This window comes from Quercus robur, chromosome 9, assembly GCF_932294415.1.
Source record: "Quercus robur chromosome 9, dhQueRobu3.1, whole genome shotgun sequence".
Classification (NCBI taxonomy): domain Eukaryota; kingdom Viridiplantae; phylum Streptophyta; class Magnoliopsida; order Fagales; family Fagaceae; genus Quercus; species Quercus robur.
In genome coordinates this window covers 20891447-20912759 of record NC_065542.1, presented here as the reverse complement: position 1 = coordinate 20912759, position 21313 = coordinate 20891447, and the positions used below count along the sequence as shown (strand labels likewise).

General features: G+C 40.1%; 1 pseudogene; it reads left to right on the top strand.

Annotated features, from left to right (window-relative positions):
- Positions 1 to 214: 214 nt before the first annotated feature.
- Positions 215 to 1858, top strand: LOC126700833 (benzyl alcohol O-benzoyltransferase-like; annotated as a pseudogene).
- The last annotated feature ends 19455 nt before the right edge of the window (positions 1859 to 21313 follow it).

The following is a 21313-nucleotide window of genomic DNA, read 5'->3' as shown; positions in this document are numbered from 1 at the left end:
TGACACCTAGCATGAGAAGTGTCTGTATGCATGTTTCTTCAATTTCATTTTGCTGCCACTTAGTTCTACACTTTACTAGAGTGTTGACATCTAATTTTTCGGTTGCCTCTTTCTTTGACAAACCTAAGTAGCCACTCGCTAATTACAAATTACATTTTGACACTATATAAGTCTCCAATTTCCCATTTGATCACACTTACCCAATTTTGTAGCAATGGCAAGTATGCCACTATCAGCCACTTCTCTAGTTTTCGAAGTGCAGAGGTGTGAAGCAGAGCTAGTTGCTCCAGCTAAGTCCACTCCCCATGAATTCAAACCACTTTCTGATGTGGATGATCTATTACGAGAGCAAGATCCATTCATGATGTTATGTCGCCATGATGTGTCAAGGGAAGGAAGAGACCCTGTGAAGGTCATTAAACACTAGTGTTTTACTACCCATTAGCAGGTAGGCTTAGGGAAGGACGGAAGGTACTGATGCTAAATTCATGGTAGAATGTACTGGTGAGGGTGTTATGTTCATTGAGGCAGATGCTAATGTTACAATGGAGTAGTTTGCAATTGGTGATGCTCCTCATCCTCGTACTAGTGATCAGGGTGTAATATCCATTGAGGTTGACAATGATGTTACACTGGAGAAGTTTGGTGATGCACTTCATCCTCCATTCCCTTGTGAGGAAGAACTCCTTTATGAAGTGCCTGACTCTGGAGGGTTGCTAAATTGCCCATTGCTGCTTATTCAAGTAACAAAATAACAATATAGTACAACCATTACTACCTATATTGCTTTCTTTTATGGACATAGACTAACACGTTGAACCATGTTATTTGTGCATATTTTGTTTGTTCTTTTTCTTTCCTACTCTCAAATTCAACGTCACTTTTAACATTAAATATATTGGAATATGATTTTTGAAACCCCTAATTAAACTCATATTTCTTACAATGATGTCACCATTGATGGTATAATGGTTGTGTCTTGTGAAACGGAGATCATATATCGGTATAGTTATGCAATATTAATTACTTCTATATAACAAATAACATTTATTTGACTATATATATCTACTCCATGGTATTTTAGCAGAAAGTCTTTACTCCTACGTTAATTGGTATGATACAGGTGACCCGGTTAAGGTGCGGAGGCTTTATCTTTGCAATGCGTTTCAACCATGTCATGATCGATGGTACCGGCTTAGTTCAATTCTTGAACGCCATGGCTGAGATGGCACGAGGAGCATGTGCACCTTCCATCCCATCTGTGTGGCAAAGGGAGCTTTTGAATGCGAGAAACCCACCAAAGGTGGCATTCACACATCATGAATTTGATGAATTGGATGAGACCCAAGACTTCATCACCCCCACCAATCACATGGCTCTCTACTCTTTCTTCTTTGGCTCAAACCAAGTAACTGCTCTTCGAAAAAGCATCCCTGAACACTTGCCCAAATCTACCACATTTGAGGTATTAACTGCGTGCTTATGGAGATGCCGTACCATAGCACTTCAACTAAACCCGGACGATAAAATGTGCTTGCTATTTTCAATGTATATGCGAAAGAAATTTTGCCCTCCACTTCCAGTGGGGTATTATGGTAATGCGGTTGCACTAGTGTTGGCTTTAACAACTGCTGGGAAAATTTGTGAACATCCTTTGGAATACGCACTGGAACTAATAAAAATTGAGAAGGCTAATGTCACTGAGGAGTATTTTCGATCACTTATAGATTTCTTGGTGACAAAAGATCAACCTTCTCTTACAATGGTGCAATCCTACTTTATGTCTGATATAAGACACTTGGGATCGGTAGATTTAAACTTTGGGTGGGGAAAACCATCCTTTAGTGGACCATTCTGAAAGAAAGCAAGCTTGAAGGTTTATCAATGGTGGATCAACAATGAAACAGAGAGAATGGAAACGAAGAACCAAGAAATTTTCTATTAAGCTTGCTCAATAATAGTACGTAACCTGTATCCACTATTTATATATTATAGGTGGTAACTACTCAAGAAGGTTCTATCTAACAAACTCTAACAGCTTTCTAACAGAAAATACAGCTGTACAATATAACAAAATATCTACAACCAAAAATATCTGGACTTTGGAAGCTTTGAGTGAAACAGAGTAAGATCAAAATAGAAGAAGGAAGAGCTTGTGATCAAACCGACGTCGCTTGGAGTATTGTACTAAGCCACGAGTGTGTCAATATAAAAATGGTGCCTGATGATGCCGAAAAATCAACAGTAAGTTACACGGTCCTCACATACTTGAAACAACACCTACACAATACGAAAAGAGAATACCTCATAGAGTGCACTGGTGTGGTGCTGGCCAAATACCCTCCGAAGGTCAAGTTAGAATTTTTCACAACTCTAGAGTGCCAGAGCAGGTAAATTATGCGTACCTTGGTTAATGAGGGTATTGGGGCTTTTATAGTAGTAAAAGGTTGACATCTTTTCCTTGGTTTAGAAGTCCTTTCCTTATAGGAATCCTTATGATCGTATTTTACGGAACCCTTTCCTTGTAGGAGTCTTTCTAAACGTGGGACACAAGATATTTCCTTATATACCTATGTGTGGAGGCCAAGTTATGTCAGATCCGTTAGTCTTGTGTATGCCTTTCAGCTTAATGTCGTCAGCCTTTTATCTTCGCTCCAAGTTGACACCGTCAGCTTGGAGCTGTAGACTCCAAATATAGATTACTGGATACAAGGCTGACGGATTTTTCTGGAACATTGCTCTATGCCTTTATATCAGTAGGTACATTTATATTTTATCCTTATCAGCTGCCTCCTACTCCATATCTCCATCAATCTAAGCTGATGGGTTATGGAGTTGAACTTTATTGATTAGTTTTCTTTTTCTCAGGAGAGAAGGAGAATCAACTATGGGCTATTCCTCGAGCAGCCTTTATTTAATGCTTGGACGCGTGGCACAATCCAATTGGCTCCGCCTCCGGACGAGGATGTCGCTTCATCTTCCATGCCTATTATTCCCTATATATACCTTGCCTTTCCCATCATTTTTCTCCATTTTACTACTATTGACTGTCAAAGCGAACCCGTCACTTGAGAAATCTTCACCCACGTCCTCTGCTTTAACTCAAATTGTCATTTTCCAAGAATTCGTCAGTTTTACTTTGGTAAGTCACTCTTGCTCTTATTACTTTTTGTTTTCTATGTATTTTTTAGAAAGGCCGTCAACTTAGGTTCTTAGAATGCCTCCATCATTTATAGGTAGTCAAATGTCTAGAGAAGTGACGAGTAAACAGTTGTCAGTCTGTGATGGAGCGAGCTACGATGAGGTCTTCCCATCATGGTCACGAGCTCGAGGAGGGCTTCTCCTGATTGTTAGAGAGATCAGCCCAACCTTCTGATGAGGAATTGGAGAGTTATAGAGGGGAAGAAGAAGGAGTGCTGAGTAGTGAGGAAGATGAGGGAGTGATGAGCAGTGAGGAGGGGGAAGGGAGAGAGAGTGATGGGGACAACAATGACGGTGATGAGGATAATAGTGACAAGGAAGCTTTAGATAGCACCCCGGGAGCCCCTGGAGATGACTGTCCTTTCATTCTCCCCAAGATATGGACCTTTAATGACTTTTTGCCAATGATATCAGACAAAGTATTTAAAACCTTACGAGACCGTTACCAGATACTGGACGACATCCCAACCCGTTTCCCTGGGAAGTTTGAGAAGTGCTACTCGGGGAAGACTGCGGATGTTGGCATGTGCGATATATTTGCAGTAGGGTTGAGGCTGTCGTTGACAGCGCTTCACTATCAGCTAGACAATTTTTTAAGCTTGTCCGTCAGCCAAATTGCCCTCAATGCTTGGAGGATATTCATTGGGGCTGAGATTTTGTGGGGTTGTTTAAGTGGTGGGAACCGTCAGTTAACAATTGACAAGTTCTTTTTGTGCTATCGACCTCAACATATAGTCTCGTTTTAGGGGATATACCACTTCGCGGTGAGGAAAAAAAGGCTGGAGTTGGTATCTGACATGCCAGACTCCAATAGGAATTGGAAGGGTAGATACTTTTTTGTAAAAGGGACGAACTGGGTGTGTCGTCAGGAAGAATGGAAGATGATGCCCCATGGTTATTTTGACAATACTTGGGCTTTTGTCAAAGATTCAGGTTAACCCCGTCTGCTCTTTTTCCTTTGTTTGTTTATTACAAACTTTTAACACCGTCTACTTTCCTAATTTTCAGCTAGCATCCGTCCCCATATTACAGAGGAGCAGGAAGATTTCATCCGTCGGGTAACAGAGATCCCATTGGATCAGAGAAAGTGTCGAGATCTCATTACACTTGACACTTTACACCTTTACTGCGGAGGTCCTGAGCCAACGCCAATTGCTCGTTAGTTAAACGCTTATTCTCGTTGACGTAAGTATCCCTTAACTTCCCGTCATCTTTGTACGCGTTTTCCTTTAGGTCGTCACTTGTGCATACTTGTCTCTTGCTCTTGTAGAAATGGAAGTAGCCAGATAGAAGGTGAGGGCAGCTACTGTTCGTAAGAAAGAAAAAGAAAAAACTAAGGTGGGGTAGTCCTCGTCAGCCCCTAAGGCCATTGGTAAGGGGGCGGCCAAGAGGAAGGCTGACGGAAAGGACGAGCGCCTGTCGAAAAAGGCGTCCGTAACTCCAAGAAAGAAGCTTCCTAAAAAGCCGTCGCCACCAAAGCACGAGGCTGGTAAAGGGTTGATGAAGATGCCCAGCCCCGTCACTCAAGATTCTACGCGTCGCCTTCTTACCCACAAGGATTATACTGTCGAGATGCTTGAGTCCATTATCAAAGACAAAGATGCAAATCCTTGTGTTGGTTAGGCGATGGGTGAACTGGGGGATTCAGGCCTCTATGACCTTGCTCAGGTAAGTATCTTTCATTCTTTCTTTTACTTATTCATTTTCATACTAACCAACTGACGGCTATTCTATCTTATAGGCACTGGTTTGTATGAAGGCTTTACAGGTCAAGGGTGTTGCCAACGAAGGGGTGATTGCTCATCAAGAAAAGTGTATTAAGAACCTGATCAATGGGCAAGATCAGTATAAGGACGCCTTCCGTACTCTTAACAAGGAGGTGAAGGAGTTGAAAGAGAAATTGGAGGAGGAGGGTCATCAGAGGAAAAAATATCAGGAAGCCAAAGAGACGACGGAGAAGGAGTTGACGGCTCTACTAGGCTAGGTGGAGATAGCCAAGGCTAATGCTGTAAAAGAGTTTAAGGAGTCGCCGGCATTCATTGATTCCTGCGCTGAATATTATGGTGTGGGGTTTGAGGATTGCCTTAAACAGGTTAAATCCAATTACCCTCACCTAGATTTGGTGAAGGTCTCAATGGATGAGCCTTTGCCAACAACTCCTACAGGCGATGCCATTCCTAAGGGTGCTGACGGTGCCATTGAGTCAAAGCAGGATACTCAAGATGATGGTGTCATCCTTGCTCAGCCTGCCGTGAATCCTCCCGTCATTCCTTTAACTTCGTCGGCCAATCCCCCAGTTGCTGACAACCCTTCATCTCAGGATGCCCCAGATTAGACCAAGGGCGACGGGACCCCACAAGACCTCTTTCTTGTAAAGTTTATCTAATTTCTGGACAATGTTTTATGCTCTTTTGTTTATTTTTGGGCTCTGTTTGTAAAAACGTCATCTTATTTGTATATCCGTCGTTTTAAGCATATATGCGTTGCTCTTTATCTATATGCTCGTTCCTTGTGCTTGTATGATATATTTTCATAGGTTAGAGACGAACCCGTTTGTCTGATAGGCTCGTCCACCTAAGGACGTCTACTTTGTAGACTTGATTTCTTGGCTTTTGACTGAGCCCGTTAGTTTAGTTAGATTCATCTATCTTATAACCTCGTCCACTTTTATGGACTCGTCTAATTTTTAGGATTGGCTAACAAACTTGTCTGCTTTTGTGGACTTTATTATTAAACTCGTCCACTTTTAAATGGTAATTTTATGAAGTCGTCAGCCTCAAATGACCTTTTCCACCTTATTAAGTAATGAATTCATCCACTTTGTGGACCAATGAACCCGTCCACTTTATGGACTTTGGTTTGTCTTTTTTGTGGACTTACTATTGAATTTATCCGCTTAATGGACATAATAAACTCGTCCACTTGGTGGTCTTTATAATATTTCATCTTTCTGGGATGAAGTCATCCACTTTACGAACTTTAATAAATTCGTCATTTTTTATGATAACGACTGTTTACTTTTGTAGTAAACTCGTCTAATTTATGGAGTTGTCCACTTTACGGAGTCGTCCACTTTATGGACTTAATAATGACTTTGTTTACTTAGTAGTAAACTCGTCCACTTTGTGGGGTTGTCCACTTTATGGACTTAATAATGACTTTGTTTACGTAGTAGTAAACTTGTCCACTTTGTGGGGTCGTCCACTTTATGGACTTAATAATAATGACTTTGTTTACTTAGTAGTAAACTCGTCCACTTTGTGGAGTCGTCCACTTTGTGGACTTAATAATATTTCATCCTTCTAGTATGAGGTCGTCCACTTTTTGGGACTTAGTAGCGAACTCGTCCACTTATGGACTTGGTAGTAAGCTCATCCACTTTATGGACTTAGTTGCAAACTCGTCTATTTTATGGACTTGATAATATATTGTAAAAAAAACACATTAAGTCATATCTGAATGAAACTCCTCTTATTATGATAAACCGTGCATTTGTAGAAAAAGTAGTTCTCAAAAGAAGAAAACCTGCCCTTTGGGCTTAAAAAAGAGTTATTGTAGCAAAACCTAAAGTAAAATAGAAAGATTGAGGAGTGTAGCTAAATTTAACTAAGGTATACTAAAAATAAGAGGGTCTTGCTCTTTACGCTATCCTTTTTACTGGTAGTACTTCCGTAGATGCTCGGCGTTCCATGGGTGGTGTAGCTTCTGTCCATCCATTGTCTCCAAGTGGTAGGTGCCCTTCCTCTGCCATGACGTGACTCAGTAGGGTCCTTTTTAATTGGGGCTGAGCTTTCCTTGGGTAGGGTTTCTAGCAGTGCCCATGACCTTCCTTAAAACGAGATCTCCGACCTGAAAGTCTCTGTGTCAGACCCAAGAGTTGTAGTGTTTAACCATGCGGTCCTGGTACCGTGCAAGCCTTTGTTCTGCTGTCGCCCTGACTTCGTCAACTAGATCAAGCTGTAGACGTATAGCCTCATCATTTTTTCTTTCATCATGGTTATCTACCCTATAGTTTGTGAGTTCGACCTCTGCTGGAATGACTGCTTCGCTTCCGTACGTTAGCCGAAATGATGTTTCTCCTGTGGGCGTCCTCGCCATTGTCCTATACGCCCATAGTATGCTTGGCAACTCTTCAGGCCATATACCCTTTGCCCCCTCGAGCCGAGTCTTGATAATTTTGAGCAAGGATCGGTTCATGACTTCAACTTGTCCATTTGCTTAAGGGTGGGCAGGGGAGGAGTAGTGACTTTTGATCCCTAATTGCGTGCAAAAATCTCGGAACGAGTCGTTGTCGAATTGTTTCTCGTTGTTTGAGACTAAGACTCTAGGGATCCCAAACCTGCATATGATGGACTTCCAGATGAAGTTTCTCATGTTCCTCTCCGTAATGGTGGCTAAGACTTCAACTTCCACTCATTTCGTGAAGTAGTCGATGCCTACTATCAGGAACTTCAGCTGTCACATCGCTATTGGGAACGGCCCCATGATGTCTAACCCCCATTAAGCAAACAGCTATGGGGCTGTCATAGGGGTCAACTCTTCGAACGGCTGTCGGATGATGTTGTTGAATCTTTGGCATTTGTCGCAGGCTTTGACATATGTTTGAGAATCTTTTTGCATGGTGGGCCAGTAGTACCCTGCTCGAATCAGCTTGTGTGCCATCGATCGTGACCTTGGGTGGTTTTCGTAGATCCCTTCGTGGACTTCTCTCATATCGTAGTTTGCTTCTTCGGGACCCAAACACCTTAGATATGGGTGGGAGAAGCCTCTCTTATATAAGACGTCCTTCATCAAGATAAACCGCGCTGCTTGGACCTTCAGCTTTCTTGCGGCCTCCCTTTCGTCTAGTAAGACGCCATTTTTTAAGTAAGAGATCAACGGCGTGGTCCAATTGGTTTCGGAACCTATCTCCTGCACATCGATGGTATCTATTATTGGAGAAAGCTGAACAAAAAAGAGTATGTTATCAAGGGTAGTCATATGTTCGGCTGAAGCTGCTTTGGCAAGACGGTCGGCTTGCTCGTTCTCTCTTCTAGGGATCTGGATAATTTTGGCATTCAGCTTGTCTACCCTTCTCCTTACTTGATCCAGATATCTCTTCATTCTTTTGCCTCTGCACTCATAATCCCCGTTTACTTAGTTAGTGACAACTTGAGAGTCGCAGTAAAGAACCACTCTTGTGGCTCCTGCTGCTTTGGCGAGATTAAGCCCTGCCACTAAAGTTTCGTACTCCGCTTCAATGTTGGTGGTAGGGAAGTTGAGGCGAACCATACATTCGATCAGGTCTCCTTCAGGAGAGAGAAGTACGACACCTACGCCCCCAGCTTGCTTGTTGGACGACCCGTCTGTATGTATACTCTACTGCGGATATTCATTTGCGCCCTTGTCTTCCCCATTGGTGAACTTTGCTATGAAGTTAGTGACGACCTGCCCTTTGATGGCAATGCGTGGATGGTACTGAATGTCAAACTCACTCAACTTTATCTTCCATAGCGCAAACTGACCAGAAGCTTCGGGGTTGCTCATTACCCGCCGTTTTAGGATGATTACCGTGTGGGCTTGGAAGTACCTTTCCTTTGCACCATGAAATGCCCAGCTGGTGTAGTACACGGGTTTTTGAACCTTGTCTTCTTCTCTGACCAAGGCCGTGTTGATGGCTGCCGGGGAGATAGCCAAATACAGGAAGAGCTCTTTCCCGGTTGTGAAGGACTTAACAGCGATGGGGAAGAGAGGTAGGCCTTTAGCTCCTCAAATGCTTGCTAACACTTGGTAGTCCATTCAAAAGATTTCTTTAGCATGTGAGAGAAGGGTAGACATTTATTCGTCGCTCTTGATACGAACTTGTTCAGGGCGGCTACTTTACCGTTTAAACTCTATACTTCTTTCACGTTCTTCGGGGGGGCCATCTCTACTATGGCTCTGATCTTGTCTGGGTTGGCCTCGATACCTCTTTGAGACACCATGAAGCCTAGGAATTTTCCCGCTGTCACCCCGAATGCACACTTACTCAGATTAAGCTTCATGTTGTAGGAGCGAAGGGTGCTGAATGTTTTCTCGAGATCCTTCAAATGGTCTTCTTCTCTTCGGCTTTTTACCAACATGTCGTCGACGTAGACCTGAACATTCCTCCCAATTTGGTTCACAAACATCTTGTTCATGAGCCTTTGATACGTCGCGCCCGCGTTCTTAAGGCCGAACGACATTACTTTGTAACAAAAAAGATCTTGGCTGGTAACAAATGAAGTCTTCTCCTGATCTGCTTCATCCATCCGGCTCTTATTGTACCCTGAGAAGGCGTCCATGAAGCTCAGTAATTGGTACTGAACTGTAGAGCCTACCAATACGTCGACTCGAGGAAGAGGGTAGCTATCCTTGGGGAATGCTTTGTTTAGATCCGTAAAGTCTACGCATATCCTCCATTTCCGGTTGGTTTTCTTAACCATCACCACGTTTGCTAGCCAATTGGGATAGTATACTTCCCTGATGAAGCCCGCCTCTTGTAACTTGCCGACTTCTTCTACTATTGCTCAGTCTCGCTTTTGGGCGAATACTCGCTTCTTCTGCCAGACGGGTGGAAAAGAAGGTGACACATTCAACCTGTGTACCATGACTGACGGATCGATTCCTGGCATGTCTTCATGACTCCAGGCAAACTCTTCCTGATTCTCCTCAAGGAAGGCGACGAGCGAACTAGGCCTCGAGGGAACTAGGCCTCCTTAGAGAATGAATGGAATAATGAAGGAGAGAGAGAGAGAGAGAGAGAGAGAGAGAGAGAGTAAAGGTAGTGAATTGTACATCAATCTTCATTAATTCCTACTCCTTAACAGATTACTCCTTTATAATAGAATGACCATGTTATAGTTACAATGATACAAGACTATAACTACCTCTAACTAACTAACTACCCATCCAATCACTTGACATAACTGTAACTAACGGCATAATCCACAATTATAACCACTAACTTCACAACTTATGCCTTGCTACTATCTAGCTTACAGCACAGCAGCAGCATGGCAACACCTAATCACAACCACAGCAACTCCTGATCACAGCAACAGCAACTCCTGATCATAGCAGCTCCTAGTCCACTCCTCTCCAATCATAGCAATACTTAAATCATTCCTATCATTCCATCCCCCTTTAAAAACCTTGTCCACAAGGTAGAATGAAAAGAAGAAGTTACAACAGCTAATAGGGTAGAGTGAAGTAAAAGGAAAGAAGTGAAGTTGCAATAGCACCCTTCCCTCAAAGCACTTTTCCCACAAGGCGAGGAAACTAAAGTTGAAGCTTGTACTAAGATTCCCAAGTAGCACACTCTGGGGACTGACCATGCCATTAGACCAACACCTCAGTGATTGTTCTACTTCTGAGCTGCTTAGACATGTGCTGCAAAATGGCAATAGTCTCAGGATTAAGAAAGCCCTCAGAATCCATAGGTGGAAGAGTGGGAATGGGAGTAATGTGAGCACCCAATTTAGGCTTAAGGCAAGAGACATGGAGCACTAGGTGAATTAAACAACCAAGGGGTAAGGCCTGCTTGTAAGCCACTTGACCAATTCTTTGTACAATTTGGAAGAGACCAAAATACCTTGGAGACAACTTGTGAAACCCTTTAGAATTGAGGGATAGTGGCCTATATGTTTGAAGCCTAAGAAAGACCCATTCACCAACTTGGAAAGACTTGTCAGATCTATGTTCATCAGCTTGAGTTTTCGTCCTAGCTTAAGCTGCAACCAAATTCTGTTTGAGAAGGTCCAAAAGAACAATCCTATCATGAAGCACAACATCCACTACAGCAACTTTAGTAAGACTAGGCACATAATCCAAGACTCGAGGAGGGGGAAAACCATAAAGAGCCTTGAAAGGGGACATTTTAGTAGAGGTATGATAGTTGGTGTTGAACCAAAATTCAACCAAATACAACCATAAAGCCCGAGTATGAGGTCTGTCACATACAAAGGCCCTCAAATACTGCTCCAAACTTCAATTCACTACCTCAGTTTGCCCATTAGACTGAGGGTGATAGGCTGAGAACATAGCCAACTCAATACCTTGGAGCTTGAACAACTCCTTCCAAAAGGTAGAGGTGAAGGCAGCATCCCCATCACTCATAATGGACCTAGGTAATCCATGCAACTTAAATACACCAGTCATGAAAACTTGAGCTACCTTAGCAGCAGTATAAGGATGTGAAAAGGGCATGAAGTGTACAAATTTAGTAAGCCTGTCAACCACAACCAAGATGACATCATAACCTTGAGATGTTGGGAGACCAATAATGAAATCCATGCTAATATCTAACCATGGTTTGTCAGGAATAGGGAGTGGCTGCAATAAACTAGCAGGTTTAATGGTATCCACTTTGATGCTTTAACAAGTCTCACAAGTTCTGATATGCTCCTTGATGTCTTTCTTCATACCATACCAAAAAAATCCTGTTGTACATGATGCATGGTCTTCAAGTACCCTGAGTGACCTCCCAATGGACTATTATGAGCATGCTAAAGGACCAAAGGTTTCAAAGGTGATTTGGAACTCAAAAATACTTTATCTTTATAAAGCAATAGGCCATTTTGAAGAGAAAAGTGAGTATTAGATGGGGTAGCAACTATCAAGTTAGAGAGTAGCTGTTGGTACTCTAAATCAGTCCTATAACCATCCTTCAAAACATCCAACCAAGTAGGACAAGGAAAAGAAATAAGGTATAGCTGAGCATTCTGATTTTCTACCATAGACAAGTCATCAAACAAATCATCATGGCCCTCCAATCTTCTAGAGAGTGCATCTGCAGCCTTGTTTTCCTTACCTTTCTTATATTCAACCAAAAAAGAGTACCCCAAAAGCTTGGTAATCCATTTTTGCTGAGCAGGAGTGCCTACTCTTTGCTCCAAAAGAAACTTCAAGCTATGTTGGTTTGTTTTGATGATAAAAGGCTTGCCAACCAAATATGGTCTCCATCTCTTCATTGCAGTGATTTATGTGAGGAATTCATTTTCATAAGTGGACAAATGCAAACTCCTTCCCTTAAGGGCTTGGCTGTGGAAAGCCAAAGGCCTTTGATCCTACATCAAAACAGCTCCACTACCAAATCCTAAAGCATCACACTCCACTACAAAGGTCTTAGAAAAATCATTAACAACAAGGACTGGTGGATTGGAAATAGCATGTTTGAGAGCTACAAATGCTTGCTCAACTTGTGGTGACCAATGAAAAGCATCCTTTTTCAAAAAAGCAGTCAATGGAGCTGCAATAACACCATAATTCTGAATAAACTTCCTATAGTACCCTGTCAATCCCAAGAAACCCCTTAAAGCCTAAATTGTCCAAGGAATAGGCCACTGCTACTTTGCCTCAGTTTTCTTTGGATCAGTCCTGACCCCTTGAGCAGAGATAAGATGGCCTAAATACTTCACCTCTCCACAACCAAAGACACACTTAGATTTCTTGGCATACAACTGGTTGGATAGTAGAACAGATAAGACCACCCTTAAGTGAACAATATGATCTTCCAAAGACTTACTAGACACCAAGATTTCATCAAAGAAGACTAGGACAAACTTCCTCAAATAAGGCTTAAAGATATGATTCATTAATGATTGGAATGTTAAAGGGGCACTGGTCAAACCAAAAGGCATAACAAGAAACTCATAATGCCCCTCATGAGTCCTAAATGCAGTTTTATCAATGTCACTCTCCTTCATCCTAAGTTAATGATATCCTAATCTAAGATCCAACTTAGAGAAAATGGCAGCACCACACAATTCATCTAGCAGTTTATCAACCACAGGAATATGATACTTATCCTTTACAGTGGCCTTGTTTAAAGATCTATAATCAATGCACATACCTCAACTCTCATCTGCCTTTCTAACCAACAAAACATGAGAAGAGAAAGGACTTTGGCTAACTCTAATAGAACTAGTTTCAAGCAATTCATGCACAATTTTCTCAACCTTAGATTTTTGATAAAAAGAATACCTGTAAGGCCTTTCACAAATGGGTGAGGTGCCTTCCTTCAAAATAATCTAATGTTCATGCCCTCTTAGGGGTGGTAAGCCAACTGGTACCTCAAAAACCTTAGTAAACTCTAGAAGCAGATCATCAATGGCTAAACAGTGTTGCATAGCTAGAAGTAGAGAAGAACAGGACACAATTTGCAATACCAAACCCTTCTTGATAGTGGGCTTGAAGAACTAATATCCATCTTGAAGGGTAGGAGCTAAAGGTTTGAGACCTTGGAGCAAAACTGATTTGCCATGGTAAGCAAATTGCATGGTGAATTTCTTGAAATCCCACTAAATCAAGCCCAAAGAGTACAACCATTGAGTTCCCAATACTACATCACAGCCTCCCAAGGGTAATACATTCAAACCAACACTAAAAAGGGTGCCCTGAATCTTGAGTTGAACATCAAGACATGCTCTCTCAGTTTGAAGAACAGCTCCATTAGCTACCTTAACCTCAAAGCAAACTTGAATTGAAAGAGGCAGCTGTAGCAACCTCCAAAGTGCAATATCCAAAAAATTATGGGTGCTTTCACTATCAACCAAGTTCACCATCTCTTGATGGTCAATTCTTCCCCACACCCTCATAGTACCTAGTGATGGACTGCCCAACAAGGCATAAAGAGTTATCTCAGCCACTCCTTCAGGAATTTTGTCCATCTCATGCTGCAATTCCAATTGAGAAGCTTGTTCATCAGTTACTTCCTCCAATTGAAGATCTTGTACACCTTAATAGTCCATTTCTTGTAAACCATCCATATAGAAAATTTCCTGGAGTCTTACACTTATGCCCTATAAACCACTTGTCATCACAGTAATAACATAATCCCTTCTTCCTCCTTTCTTCCATTTGAGAAGGGGAAATCTTCTAGATTGCCATCTTTGCACTCTTAGGGTCATTCATGATCACTGGTGGAGGACCAAGTTTTGAAGCTTTAGGCCCATCACCCCAAGATTTGATGTTTCTCCTACTAGCCATCAAATATTCTTCTAGAATTTTTGCTAATCCAAATGCTGCATTCAAGTTTTGGGGGTTAAGCATTCTGACTGGCAACCTAATCTTATCCTTCAAACCACTCAATAATAGCTTATTTTGTGCTTCTTTGATAATTCCTTGATTCTATTTGATAAAACTTCAAACTGTCCTTTATACACAACCACACTACCTACTTTTCTAAGCCTAGTCAGGGTCTCCATTGGATCATCATATGATGATGTACCAAACCTCACATGTAAGGATCTTATAAAGGCCTCCCAACTGGTAAACTGACCAGCCTCTTCTGCTTCTTGAAACCAAATCAGGGCCTTCTCCTCCACATGATAAGAAGCCAGAAGAATCTTTTGATTAGAGGGAGTGCCATACAATTGGAAAATTTGATAAGCCTTATAGACCCAACCCGAGGGATTTTCACCCCTGAACCTTGGAAATTCCAACTTCATTGCTCTAGGAATGGTTGCCAAGGTTGTTTCTGGATGGCTTGGAGACAAAGGTCTTTCTGGTGAGGTTGATTTCTGTCGCCATTGATTGCCAGCCTCAGTTAATCCTTGCACAATCTGAGATAGGGTCTACAACATGCTAGTGATAGCATCTAATTTCTGGTGAGTTGCATGTAATTCTTGATCATGTAGATCTGAAGTTTGATAGAGAGCATTGATCTTATCATTAAGAATAGAAAAGGATCGAGTCTCTGCCATGGTGGCAGAGGTAAGCTCTGATACCAATTGATAGGAATTTGCTTGTTCCTATCCTAATCAAAAAGCAATTCTGGTAGTTCTTCGAGGGAACTAGGCCTCCTTAGAGAATGAATGGAACAATGAAGGAAATAGAGAGAAAGATAGAGAGTAGAGAGAGTAAGGGTAGTGAAATGTACATCAATCTTCATTAATTCCTACTCCTTAATAGATTACTCATTTATAACCAAATTACCATGCTATGGTTACAATGATACAAGACTATAACTACCTCTAACTAACTAATGCCCATCCAATCACTTAACGTAGCTGTAACTAAATGCACAATTATAACTACTAACTTCCCAACTTATGCCCTGCTATAGCTTACAACATAGTAGCACACAGTAGCAGCACAACAACACCTGATCACAGCCACAACAACTCCTAATCACAACAACAGCAACTCCTGATCATAGCAGCTCCTAGTCCACTTCTCTCCAATCATAGCAATACTTAAATCATTCCTATCATCCAAAACAGTCAAAAACATGTTTGTCTATAAAATGATAGAGGTTGATTTAGGATCAAAGCACTCTAGATTTGTTTTTTCAATTCGAATGTTTAAACCTTTAAAAAAAAAAAATTAAACCCCAAATGCTAGATCTATTTTTCTATGAATGAAAATTTGTTTTTTTGTTTCTTTTGACATGTTGGTTGATATGACATGACATGATGGTAGCCACCAATACTCTAGAAGATCAGTTTATTGGGCGAGATGGATACCTAACACATTTCCACCTCGTAACTTAGCCTTTAATCTTAGATCAATGGTTCATACACTATGTCATGTCTAATGTAATTTTCAAATGTTACTAGGACTTTAATCCATGTAATTGGCTTAAATTGTATTTAGGATCAAAGCCATTTAATGTTCTTATTATATTTAAATCAATGTAAATTACACATTTGTTATCATTAAAATGATGAATTTATTTTATTATATGACTTTTTTTTTCCTAAGAATTAAAATAAGTGGTGCCTCTAAATGTACAATTCTCGATCTAGGGGATACAATGTTCATAGTCAAGCCAGCATTTTGAAAGACAATTAAACACAATCTCACCCATTCATGTGTTTGGTCCAAACACTCTAAACCAATAATGGACAGAGGGATTCTCACATCAGTACGTGTGATTTGGCCTCACGTGATAGAATTAAGCATAATCAAGACAATCAAATTTTCATTTTGAATTTGAATTTATATATATTTTTTTAAGAAAGAGTTTGAATTTATACTTTTTTTATGAGAGAATTTGAAATTATATTTAAATTTGAACTTAAATTTATTATTATTATTTTTTATATACAAGATAGAAATTCTACTCTAGCCTAATCTAAGTGTATATATGTGCGAAACTCCTTCTTGGAGACTTGAACTCCGACCTTTGTCCTTCATACCCTACGAGTACTTATACTTATGGAGTGACTATCACACCAAGGGTGCACGGTAATTGAATTTATTTTTCTATCACATGGAAAATTGAATATCATTAAATGCTAAAGATTTATTTATTTATTTTTATTTCCTCTTTTAATTATATCACATGCTTTTAACTTTACTACATGCATGATTTTGATTACTACAAAATGGTTTGATGAGATATCTTTTCATTAATGCTTTGTTTATTTCGATGGAAAATATTGTGTAAAGATAGTTTTCTATATTTTCCAATATTAGGTGGCATCAGAAAAAATAAGTCAAAGGAAAACTATCTTTAGTCAACATAAGAAATATGGTTTTTTTTAGAGATTGTTTTCCACTAATTTTTTTTTTTTTTGGATAATAATTTTATCTCACAACAAGCTAAATAAAGAAAGTTAAGAGACTGTTTTTCAACTTATTTAAAGTTGCTACCAAATATATGAAAATAAGATAGTTTTATAGAAAATGCTTTTTGAAAATTAAGGGCCCGTTTGGTACATGTATTTAAATAATAATTTTCAGTTTTTTTGGAAATACGTGTGGGTAAAAAAAATGTGTGGAAATATGTATAATATTGTTTAAAAACTGAAAACAAGTGTTTAAAATGGTGTACCAAACAGGGTCTAACTCATTTTCTAGAAAACATCATTGCTGAAACAAACAAAGCGTAAATATTAATTTAATTTTCTTTTAGGAAAAAAAAAAAGGGGCTTGCATGTGTAATCTTTGTGTGCATACTTAATGTAATAAATAAATTATGTGATTGAGTTAGGATTTCCTTAGTAAAATTTTGTCAAATATGGTTCAACATGAGTGAAGGCCAACCATACAATTGGATGAGTTTAAGTGTTTAATATATCCATAACTTTGGACTACTTAAGTCCAGACAAGTAGTCCTTTGGGTTCAAATTTGATTTTTGGACCTATAACTATAACCAAGTGACAACTTTTTTCCACCTGACCCACAAAATTTGTGACATACTCCTAAGTCCTAAGCCCATCTATAGGATAAGTCCACATTGAACTCCACTCTACCCAAGGGAACTATTGTTTCTTCTTCTATTTTTTTTTTTTTTTTTTGGTGGCAGAAACCCAAGATAACTATTCAGTTGACAGTCATGGTGGCCATGCCTCAAGGTGCTCACAGTTATTCCTTGAATGTTATTTGTTCATAAAGTCATCAAACTCTTGGCATATTTGAATTTCCAAACCATTTAACTTACTTGTACCACATATTCTCAAAAAAATAGTCAAATTTTTTGATATCTTAAGCCTATGATATAAAGCTGATAGGCCAAAACGAATTAACCCCTTGTGATAAATTAACCAATTAATTTAGCCAAGTGAATTAATTAAGTTAATTAACATGCAAACGTGTGGTAGCACAAACAAATTACCAATAAACTAAATATGCAGCAAAAAATAAATTAACACGGTGATTTGTTTACGAATGAGGAAAACTAACACGGCAAAAATCTCACCGGGTGATTTTAAGGTCACCACTCTTGAAATTCCACTACTATCACAACAAGCGATTACACGTAAAGGAATCTTAGTACCTTATACCAATCTACAGCTGAACCCTTACCCCAATAACCAATTGGACTTGTTTTGTAGTAACAGTTTCTTTTTTTGATGCATAACTCCTAGTACGTGACTAACCAATTGCACGAATCCCAGTACGCGACTTCAATCACCAACTAGAGAAGGTTGTTGGTTACAAAGTTCTTCAGTTCATTCACGATGAAGATCAAGAAGATGCTTGGTCACAAAACCCTATGGTGCACAAACACAGCAACTTCTTCACAAGAATGATGAACTAGGGAAAATTCTGTCTCTAGTCACAATTTGCTTGAACAAACTTTGCTCAACACTTGTGCAACTTGTGAACTTTTTGACGGCCCTTAAAATAATCCTTTTATATGTCTAGGGTTGTGAGAAAAGAAAGCCCAAACACATAATCACGGATTGGAGCTAAAACAGAACTGAAATTCTGTTTTTCATAAACCTCGATAGATACCCTATCAGTCGAGCTGCTATCGAGCCACGGGCTTTAATAGCTCTATAGGTCTCGATAGATAGCTAGCTATCGAGTTTTAATGAACAACACTTCTTCAGCTTGTTTCTTCGATAGACTTGCATGGTTTTAGCACTTGATCTTGAAACACAGTTTCTTGAAGTATTAAACACATCCTAGATCTACCCAATTACAAGTAAAGTGCGTTTTATCAAAGGATTAGCCAATTACATAAAATAGTGACATATGTTCCTAATAAGTGAATCACATATGTCCTAACAGTCTCTCCCTTTGGAAATCCATGACAAAACTATAACAAACAAATGAACATATGAGAGAAGTCATAAATCACTCAACTCATATTCACTTGTTGAATACAATAAAATCTATCCTAACATAGAGTCTTGAAAAACTTTGTAAGAAGAGAGTTTATGGCAAGTAGACTTTGACAACCTGTATTTCTGAAACACTTTAAACAAAACTCATTAAAGCATCTTTATGTGAAATAGAAATAATAGATTGTATACAAGTAATAAGAACCATGTGTATAAAGAAAGAAAAGAAACAACACATGCAAGGGTAGGTGAAAGAAACATACATCAACATATATAAAGAAGATAAGTACAATGTATGTCAATAATGGTCACAAGACTCATGTACAAGAATAAATGTATCTAAAATAGAGAAAAGAAAAAGATACGTGTAAACCTCATTACATCCCTCAGAAATATCAACACTCCCCTTAACAAAAATATCCTATACTAACTCTCCCCTTAAGAATGACTACTCTTATATCCAAAACTACTCCCCCTTTTTGTCACGAGTGACAAAAGGTAAGAGTGTCAAGTAGACATCTCATCGGTAGAGCTAGTATCTCCATCATCATCATCATCAGAAGCATCATCGTCATCACCATCATCATCATCCTCATCCTCAGAATCAGAAGCCACTAGAAGAGGTGGAAGAGAAGCCTCAGGAGCAAAGCCACCCATGATCTCTTGCGGCCGTGCAATACGACTGACACGAACGTTCACCTGATACAACTCTGTAGAGAGTGTATCGAGGTGAGCATTCATGTGTTGTAGCTGCGCTATGATGTCTTCGAGTGACACATCGCTTGTAGAAGAGGAGGGAGCGGATGTGGATGGAACAGAACGAGATGAAGCCGAAAAGGAGGGAAGAGCTGCTAAATCCGACTGCCGTGACCTAAATTGCGCCTCACTACGTTTAACTGTAGCGGCGTCTATGACACACATGACAGAAAAATGGTCGGAAGAGGGAAAAGGAACAGAAAAATGGCATAAAATTCGCCTGATAGCCGAAGGGAAAATAAGCTTATCACGGGTAGCTGTATCCCTATACACATTTATAAGAGAAAGAATAAAATGTGAAGGAAAATCAATAGTAAGATGCTCAAGAAGGGACAACAAAAATCAAACACGAGGCTCTGTGATAGAGTTGTAGTGAGAGAGTGGGTGCAAAACAAAAGTCATCACCATATTTATGAATCTAGGACCTTTAGCAAAGGCCTTATATGATTTAAACTAACGATCACCCTAATCAGAAGGGCGCTCGCAGAAAGCAGAAATCATCTTGTCTTTGGACACAGTCCTCAAACGCTCACATTCACGGTAGTCAGGATACTCTACCCTCGGAACACGAAGCACATTCGCAACAAGCTGCGGTGTGACAACAATGCGCATACCTCGAACGCAAGTAGAAAAGAGAGGTACTGAATAATCGAATCCATGCATGTTGGAGTAAAACTCCTGAATCAGCACGGATAGACATGTGACCAGAATGTCACATAGTGACTCCCAACCCCGACTGTGAATGACATTGGGTAGGTCAGTGTCAGCGAAGTTCGCCAAAATGACTCGGCGTTCCAAATGAACACCTCGTCGAGAAAAGTTCTCCGAGAAGTCCTTTCGAACATCCTCATCACGGAACCGAATATGAGAAGGAGTAGGATCAGAAGACGATGCCCTAGAACGCAAAGGGTTCTGGGATGGAGCTGACTTACACTTAGGTGCCATAGACATAACTAACGTAAATAGAAAAGAGAGGGAGAGAAAGAGACAAACAAAAAAGTCCCAACACATTTCAAATATAGCAAATATATTGAAAAAGAAGTACGTATGCATGGGGAATGCATGAACATGTGACATGCAAAAGAAATTGCATCATGGGCTCAGCCTAATCCAATTCTACCAATACACAATCAATTTGCACATATCTAAATGCATGATAATACTGTTATAATGCACATGAGATGCAATACATGAAGTTTTAAGATCACATAAGCAAATCCCAACCCAAAAATTTCACCAAAACTTCATCAATTTTGAAAAACCCCAAAATATTTCAAAAACCCCAAAACCTATGTTTCAAAACATGAAAATGCATGAAAAAGAGAGATTCGAAGCTTACCAAGTGAAGAAAAACTGGTAAAAGCTTGAAGAAACCTTGAGGAAGAAGTTTGGAGTGAGTGAGAGAGGTTTGGGAGGAGAGAACACGAAGCTATCGAGAGAGAGATCAAGAGTGTAAGGTTGAATTTATTCAACCATCTAATTGGCTTTATTCCGTGCCAAATTTGCTTGTAATTCAGCATTTAGTAACCCTGTATTTAGGTGGGATTGTTGTAAGGGTAGTGAGTGAGATAGTGTGAAGATTGCTCAAGAGTGTGCAAGAAAACAGAGTGTCGCGGCTGGGACTCGCGGCTGGACTCGCGGCTTCAACCCGCCAGAAGATGCACACGTGCCAAGCATGCTGGAAGATGAGCAGTCATGCTAGCTGGAGTACTACAGGACAAAACAGGACAACTGGCCATACGGTTAACTCGCGACTGGAACTCGCGACTTAGTCAAGCCGCGAGCCACCCCTGTTTTGGAAAAACCTGACGTTTCGCATTCCTCTTCACTCCAGTATAAA